This window comes from Bidens hawaiensis, unplaced genomic scaffold (genome assembly GCF_021521415.1).
Source record: "Bidens hawaiensis isolate Kalapana, Puna unplaced genomic scaffold, B.hawaiensis_p1.1 tig00042255_1, whole genome shotgun sequence".
In the NCBI taxonomy this organism is placed as follows: Eukaryota; Viridiplantae; Streptophyta; class Magnoliopsida; order Asterales; family Asteraceae; genus Bidens; species Bidens hawaiensis.
In genome coordinates this window covers 18,665-27,490 of record NW_027497472.1, presented here as the reverse complement: position 1 = coordinate 27,490, position 8,826 = coordinate 18,665, and the positions used below count along the sequence as shown (strand labels likewise).

General features: G+C 33.9%; 1 pseudogene across 1 annotated transcript; it reads left to right on the top strand.

Moving 5' to 3' along the window:
- Window positions 1–664: 664 nt before the first annotated feature.
- On the top strand, window positions 665–7,455 carry LOC143593482 (uncharacterized protein At5g41620-like; annotated as a pseudogene). The gene is made up of 4 exons (XR_013146110.1): window positions 665–819; window positions 2,286–2,534; window positions 4,530–4,661; window positions 5,546–7,455. The product of XR_013146110.1 is annotated as an uncharacterized protein At5g41620-like (transcript).
- The last annotated feature ends 1,371 nt before the right edge of the window (window positions 7,456–8,826 follow it).

Genomic DNA, 8,826 nt, shown 5'->3' with positions numbered 1-8,826 from the left:
TGATACCAATCTGTCACACCCTCAAAATCCACTAACGGAGTTTTACCGTCAGAGGGTGTGAACTAACAGGATCGGAATCATCAGTTATAAAATCAAACCATAAAAACGTTTAAATGAAAATAAGTGCGGAAGCGTAAAACCATAGAAACAACGTTACGTCACGCAGGACGATTTAAAACCAAGGATAACAGTTAAAAGTAAGTTTGCATAGTTAAAAGTTTATCAAGCAACGCATGTTCCTAAACCGCGCGCCCGCCTCGGCTACCTGAGAATAACATACTAAAAGTGTCAACACAAGGTTGGTGAGTTCACAAGTTATATAAAAATAAATCCTTTAGCGTTTGCGTTTAGCGTTTCAGCGTTTTGCGTTACAGCCTTTTGCGTTACAGCGTTACAGCGTTTTGCGTTACCGGATAGTGTTATGTCAAATTATATATTAACACTTTTATTTTTATTATGATTAATGAATGATACAACATATCAGTTTTATTTTTGTTTGATTTGTACAATTGCAAGTTGGATGATATACTGGTAATCGTCTTTATAATTGCAACTTTGATTTAGTCTAATTGTTTGTTATTTATTTATACATATATTTACATTGTTCAAATGAGAGACTACAAAGCCTGAAGTTTGAATATGATCCCAACCAGATTTTACCGCAATGAGTCTTGGGGTGGCGAATTTCTATGGAACTGAAGATGGTGGGCTTGGACTACTCAGCGTTGTCTGCGATTCTATGGGCATATGTGGTTCCCTTTTGCCATTGGGTTACTCCGCGGGCTTTATCCGTTGGTCGTTAAAAAGATTTGTTCATAGGTATGAAGTGGCAAGCCTCTTAAAAGCCCCAAATTGCATATCTAATGAGGTATTTTGGTACATAGTTTAATGTATTTTTACACACGCGTATTGACTAGCTTAACCTGTCACCCCAATTGCATATCTAATGAGGTATTTTGGTACATAGAACATGACACCCCCCCCCCCCCCCCCCCGAATTGACGAAAAATCTGATGTTAACATAGAAGTCTATATAGATACTAATTATAGGAGATAAAGAGATAACTATAAACAAGCAAAAGAGAGAAACTAAATAAATCAAATAAACCTATAACTTAGACCAAATTCTTTTGGATAATCTTGATTTTCAAACTATTATTTATCTTCACTCTTTTCTTTTGGTCGGGATTATCGTCTACAAGTCTGGTGCTTGATTGGTTTACAGTCTGTTGCTGCTTGTAAAATAATTTCAAACTCGCATGTTTTACTTTGTTGGGTATGCCAAATAATTTATTTGTATATATTAATATATAGAGATAATGCACACAAACCAACCTTTGATTGAGGTAAAAAGTGACAAAAATATTGATTAACTATACCAACTAAATTCTTTTATATATATATGCAATCAACTTGTGTACACTCAGGCTCACACACATCCATACTTTAAAATTAAAACTGGTCCTACAACTATGATTCCATCACATTCCAGTGCACACTGTTGGAATAACAAGAAAGAAAAAACACACTAAAAAGTAAATTAAATAATAATATTAGATAAATCCCAACCCTCCATGGGTCGGTTTTGGTCAACTTTAGGCTAAAATCAAAACAAAAACTGAAATTTTGGTTATTGTGTTTAGCAAAACAGTTCGGTTTTGGTTTTTCAAGTTTCAATTTTTTTATTTGGGTTCATTTTGATTTCTACTTTTTCGGTTTTATTAATTGGGCTTGAACATTTTGGGATGAAAGAAAATGTTGGCCTAGTTTAGACCTATTATTTATTTATTTTTTTGTTATTTAAATTTAACTATTAATAATTATCACACATTTTGGTTAAAGTTTTTCGGTTAAACTAAATATTAGTAATTAAATTATAAAAAATTATTTAAAATTCAAATAAAAGTGAAACTTTTATAAGTCCGATCGTTTTTTTTTTGTTTTAGTTACTCGCAAAAAGCAAAAACCAAAAACCAAAAATCAAAAACCAAATTGAAAATTCATTTTATACGAAAACATAAAATAAACTGTCAATTTTTGTTTCGATTCAGTTATTTTAGTATCAAGTCAACCATTTTTGTTTGGTTTTTTCGATTTCATGCACACCCGTAAAAGTCAACTATTTTGGTTTCATTTTTTCAATTTCATACACACCCACCAAAACCCGCTCACTAGATTCAAAATAAAATTCAAAAACAAAAAAGCAAATGGAAGAAGTCTAGAGAGAGAAAAGTTGGTGGTGAGTAGAGAGAGAAACTAAGTTAAAAAAAAGTAATTTGAAAAAGCATTCACACCTCTTCATATTATACCCTACTTTGTGTTTCACACTTTCTTTTGCTTCTTGGTGTTTCTGCTATAGCTAGAAAGCTAGTTGCCACTGTTTGGGAGCTTCAACAATACAACCTGCCTCTTGCTATAAAATGCATCACGGTGGTGGTAGCAGGCGGAACCACCGGCAACTGCAGCTCAACAACCACCATCACCACCGGCATCATCATCTAGAGGATAACCCTGATACGTTTCCTCATGACCTGGTAAAATAACACCCTTATTACTTCGAGAATATTGATCTAAATATTGTGATTCTAGCTATTAGTATCCCTTTATTAAAATTCTTAATCAGTTATTATTATTATTGTTGTTGTTATTATTATTATTCTTGTTGTTGTTGTTGTTGTTATTTGATCCATTTATAGTTGGTGAATTGTTGATATAGTAGGTAGATGTCGCTTTTTAATGATATATGATGCGAGTAGGGTGTAAACGAACCAAACCAAGCAAGGCTTTGTTGATGTTCGTGTGTGACAAACGAACGGTTCACGAACACATAACTGACTGAAATTTCTTGCCTGTGTTAGTTTATTAAAGAAATTAATGAACTAGTTCTTTAACAATTCATGGACACAAATAATGTTTTATTTGATTTGATTAAACGAGAATGATTAGTGTTAACGATTCGGTCTGGCTACTAAGTTTATGTTGGTGTTTTCTGAACATTCATATTCATATATAATTTACATATAAATTAATCACATAATACTCGTATATATTATTATTTTATAGTTAATAATTTTGCATAAATTTATATAATAGGAGTAGAAAAGTAATTATAAAATTAATTTAAAAACCTTTATTGACCAAACATAAACGGACATAATCTAACACCTTATCGAACGTTCATATATGAACACAACTAAACGAACATGACCTCTGTTTATGTTCATTCATTTAGTTAATCGGACGAAATTCCTTGTTCTTGAAATGAACGGGCATAAACAAAGTTTTCGCTAAACGGTTCGCTTAGCTTTCGGTTCGTTCGCGGCCATGGATGGAAGGGTCTTCTTATTTTGCTTATTTGAGATTGTTATTTGAATCGCTTTCGTTCACATTTCATTTATTAATTTTGCCATTTAGGACATCAATTTAAGTTGAAGTATTTATGATGGTTGAGTCTAAACACGTGCGAAACATGTGAGGGCAATAGCATCCTTTTCTCACCCTTTTCATCACACGCGATTTAACCCTATACCATGCTCGAAAGGTGAGGGCAATAGGGATTATACGAGTAAAATGGGTGAGAAAAGGACAATATTGCCCTCACGTGTTTCGCACGTGTATAAACATAAGAAAAAAAACTAAAGGAGTTAGGACAAAATGACAACGCCTGCTTAGAAATTAAAACATAAAGATATGAAGGAAACCTAAGTTTAAATCTCAAAACATAGTTAAAGGACAACACCTAAAATTTGATCAAAACATAAAGCACGAAAATGCAGTTCGCTCATTTTCTAATAGATATGTGGGAAACCTAAGTTTATATTTCAAAAATAGATAATAAAATTATACAATATAACAAGAAGAGTAAACTACGGTTTCGTCCATGTGGTTTGTCCAAAACTGCGGTTTTAGTAGATGAATTACAGTAGATGAATAAACATAATTTACCAAACACGGTTTCCTTAAAAAACAGATTTTGCGTCTGCTGCGCAGGATATATACATCAACCGCGACAAAAGTTGTGCGGCATATGACCAAACTTGTCCAAAACTGCATTCCATGTTGTCTAGTAGAACTTAGCAAGAATGCAGCATTGAGTTCGGTCAATGTTTGTGTACCTTATTTTTGCGCCTCATGGGAAGTGAACCATAAGCTCATTATACAGTCCAAGATTCTTGAAAGGTTTTCGGTTTGCGTTTAACATGATTTGATAGTGATACCAAATATGACCATAACAAATCATGAAACCTATTTATGTTTATGACCTTCATGTTTACAAATTTCATGATTGCTTACACCCTTTTAAATTCAATAATAAGCACTGTTTTTAGCATTAAAATATTTCATCTTTGGATTCAATGTAAACACATCTTTGCAAGACAACAAATACTACCATTAAATCTTTTAGTACATAATAAAGTTGTAAAATTTAATTTAGTTTATGTTTTCTTGATCATTGTTTCATCAAGGTTATTTATAAAACCTTGAAATTTGGCTTTTGTGGATGTAAATTTGGTTTATAATTAATGTAGGGGAGTGCTGGTAGTTTGAGAAGGCATGTGGCAGCATCACTAATGCAAATGCAACATCACCGGGCGATTCAAAGGACCCATAACGCTGCACGAGCAGTCTCACCTGAAACCTATGGTAGTAGTTCCATGGAGGTACAAAATCACCTCTAATCTTGTTACATTTGTTCCTAAATTGGAAATTTGTTGACTCTTTGGCCATTTTATGAATCCATATTTTTATTTGTGTAAATAAAATCAACGCTAACCCGTACAAATTTAAAATCATGTAACCTAAACACAACCCGTTTAACTCACTTATTTAAACGTGTCAAACGAGCTGGCAAATAATAATTAAGCTGTAAATGTGTTAATCTGGGTTAGTGGGTTTTAAAATATGGGGTTGAATGGGTCATAAACGGGCTAGAGGTTCGGCCTTTTTAACTAAACATGTGAGCGGAACTTTTATATCCCATTAAATGGGTTAATAATTAAAAGGTTAACCTGAACACGACTCATTAAATTATACAGACCAACCAAACACAACCCATTTAATTAAGCATGTCACGACCCACACACAACCTGTTTTCTAAGAGGGCTAGATACGCCAACCCAAAACTTAATTATTTTCATGTAACCGTCCCCGGTAGGCCCGAATTTAAAAAAAAAAGAAAAAGAAAAAACTTTTATATAATTTTTTTTGAAAAAATATTTATTCTTAATGTTTAAACCCATTTAACCAATATTCATTTGAGCACATTTTAATAAAAAAAAAATTGCACAACCCAAATCATAACCAATAAGCCAATTTAAAATTTTTATTGTTTAAAATTTAAATCCAATAAAAAACTCATTTTATCGAAGGTCCAAGTTTTTCTTGCATTCGGCTCCGAAAATTTTTATCAATTCTCGGAGACGGCCTTTTTTCGTGTCGTGTTTCGGGTTAATTTCCATCCGTCTGCAGAATCTGTTTAGTGGAAAACAATAACTAATATGTTGACCTTTTATTTTGGTCTAACCTGTTGACTTTTTTTTTATAGGTAGCACCTTATAACCCTGCTGTTACACCTACAAGTTCAATAGAGTTTAGATTAGGAAATGGTGAAACAAGTTATAGTCTCAAAACATCAACAGAACTACTCAAAGTCTTAAACAGAATCTGGAGCCTCGAAGAACAACACGCGGCTAATATAACCCTGGTCAAGGCTTTAAAGCGCGAACTAGACGTGGCCCGGTCAAAGGTCAAAGAACTGGCCCGTGACCGCCAATCTGACCGCCTCGAGTTAGAACAATTAATGAAACAATTAACTGAAGACGAACAAGGTCATGCTAATGCAACTATTCAATCTGTGAAAGACGAGCTTGAAGGCGAGAGGAAGTTAAGAAAACGGTCAGAGACACTTCACCGAAAGCTGGCTCGAGAGCTTTATGAGACGAAAGCGTCCCTTGCGAATGTGTTAAAAGACTTGGAAAAAGAGAAGAAATCAAGAGTGGTTTTGGAAGATTTATGTGATGAGTTTGCATGGGGGGTTAAAAACTATGAACAAGAGTTGCATGGTTTGAAACATGTAAATCTTGATAGAGGTAAAGGTTTAAACAATAGCAATAGATCCACCCGAGACGGAATGATTCTCCATATATCCGAGTCTTGGCTCGATCAGCGAATGCAAATGAAACAAGAAACAACCCTTACTAAGAAATCTGTAGTTGAACAATTAAGTTTGGAAATCGAAGCTTTTTTAGAAGCGAAACGAAAGGGTATGCAAAAAGTCGGGTCGGCGGTGGGACCCACGCCTCGAAGACGGCATTCTCTCGAGTCCATCCCTACTAATTTGGTTGCTAGTGCTCCTCCTGGTGACGAAGAATATGACGACGATAATAATAATAATAATGATAATGATAATGATAATGATAATGATAATGATGGCGCTCGTTCAACTAATGGTGGTGATTCACCTTGTTTCGAGCTAAATAAACGTGTTGCCGATGGCAAGGGCGATATCGTAAATTCAGCAACAAAGTCAGACCAGGGTAAAAAGTTTCAAGAAAAAAAGGCTAAGGCAATATTAGGTGAAGAACAAGGGAAAACAGAAGAAAACCACACAAAAATAACAGAAGGCGCGGTCGGTTTAAACACAAAATACTTAGATAGTTTACTGAAAAACAATTATTTGCTAGCGAAAAATGATTGTGATGATTCGATTATTAAACCCGTGTGGAAAACTCATCCAAGTCCTGTTCGAGGATGGAGCACAATGCTACCGGCTGAAGATATTGAACCATCATCAAAAGTTGAAACCGAGTCAAAGGAGCATACTACATTGAAGTCAAAGCTACTTGAAGCAAGAACACGGGGTCGTAGATTGGGTTCTCACGCAAAAAAGTAACAAGATCTTGTTCCGAAGTTCACATTTTATCTGTTTCTATAGATGCTATGTATATTTCGTGTATCGGTTTAGACAGGCTTTAAAATACAAAATATGCATACAGATCATAGATTGAAGATTCACATTGTGAAAACATAAGAAACTTGTTGGATTAGCTTTGTTATTGCTAGTGTTCTTTCATGCAATCAATCATAGCATAGTGTGTAAAAGGTTTACCTGAAATTTGCAATTTAGTAAGATATTGTTCACATAGAATTATATGGGACAAAGTGGCGGACCCAGAAAAAAATTTAACAGAGGTCAGAAGAGGGTCATTGTCAAAATTTTATAGAGATCGATCAGGATTTTAAATTTATATACCTTTATTTTTTTTTAACAGGTGTCAGCTGACACCTACACATTTAGTGTAGGTCCGGCGCTACTAATGGGACATATTTATCACATTTACTTATAATGGGTTACCTGGTTGCATTTTATCTTAAATGGGTCAAATAGAAAAGTCGGCTAAAAATAGATAGAAGATGTTTGTGGGTCAACCTGACCTGTCAAAGTAAAGGATACATATTATTGGTGTGAAAGAAATGGGTTGCCCGAACTTCGTCAACTGAAAGTCGTTGACCTGATGCAGTGTCAGCATTCAAGATCTTGTATAAGTTTACGTAAGTTAGATTATAGGCGCGCCCAACTGAAACATGTGATTGATACCAGAGAGTGATTATTGTAACCAACTGCACAGGGGTGTAAGCGTTGTACGATCGACAATATATTAGGCAAACTCATTAATGTCATACACGGCTCATTATGACCCAACATTATAACCCATTTATTATAATATGACTCATTATAACCTAATCTAACTTATTAAAACCTAATATGATACACATGAAGAAAGATCATGCCAGATTACGAGTTACATGAGTCTTAAAGGCCCAATATGACTCATTAAGACATGTATAATCAACCCAATTATCTATGATTATGTAAGACCAAATATGCCCCATGAATACATGTATAGTCCACTTCATCATTCACATCAAAGTTTATCATCACCAGACTTATCTCCCTCGTAGTCAAAATGTTGAAATAATGATATGACTCATTACCATCAAATCTAACACGTTAAGACGCTATATGACATGTGAAGGCACAACATGTTGCATTAAGAATTATAATGAGTCTATAATCCATTACAACCAATCTTACTCATTAAGACCTTAGATAACTATGAAGACACATCATGCATTCATGCCCTACTAAGAACTATAATGACTCTTAAAAGTATTGAAGAAATTTGATTCATTAAACTAATTTGCAAAGAAAGATAAAATCATGTGACCAATTATTTACACAAACTATGAGCAAAAGTTCATATGAAAAGTTTTATCTTCTTATTCTTGTATTTGTACCATTAAACATACGTGGTTAAAATAATTTGAGAAAGCCTGCAAATTAAATAATTGCTACAAAGTTTTCTACTTTGGAGACAAAAACAATTTAGAGTTCAAAAATGGCAGAATATAATGGAAAAAAGAAGCACACTCGAGTAATCAAATCAAACCATAGAAAAGACAAATGGATCTTGGAAAAGTTTGATGGCCGTGAAAAGAAAAAGAGATTCGACCTTTAAAATATATATGTATGTAAATAAAAAATATGCATTTATATAATTATATATATATATATCTTTACCATCACAAATTTATACTTTGATCATATCAAATACGTAATTTACATTTACGTATACCTTAAGAATTATAATTGATACGATCACTGCCAAACAAATGAGTATTACACAAACTAGTTCCGTGGTAAATCCTTTGGTGGAGGTAGTTACCGGCAAATACTTGTTGGTACAAGACCATATGTCGATAGTATGTGCTTAATTGGCTAATTTGTTTACTGGCGACCTATTGAGGGAAAGTCTCAAGGGATAC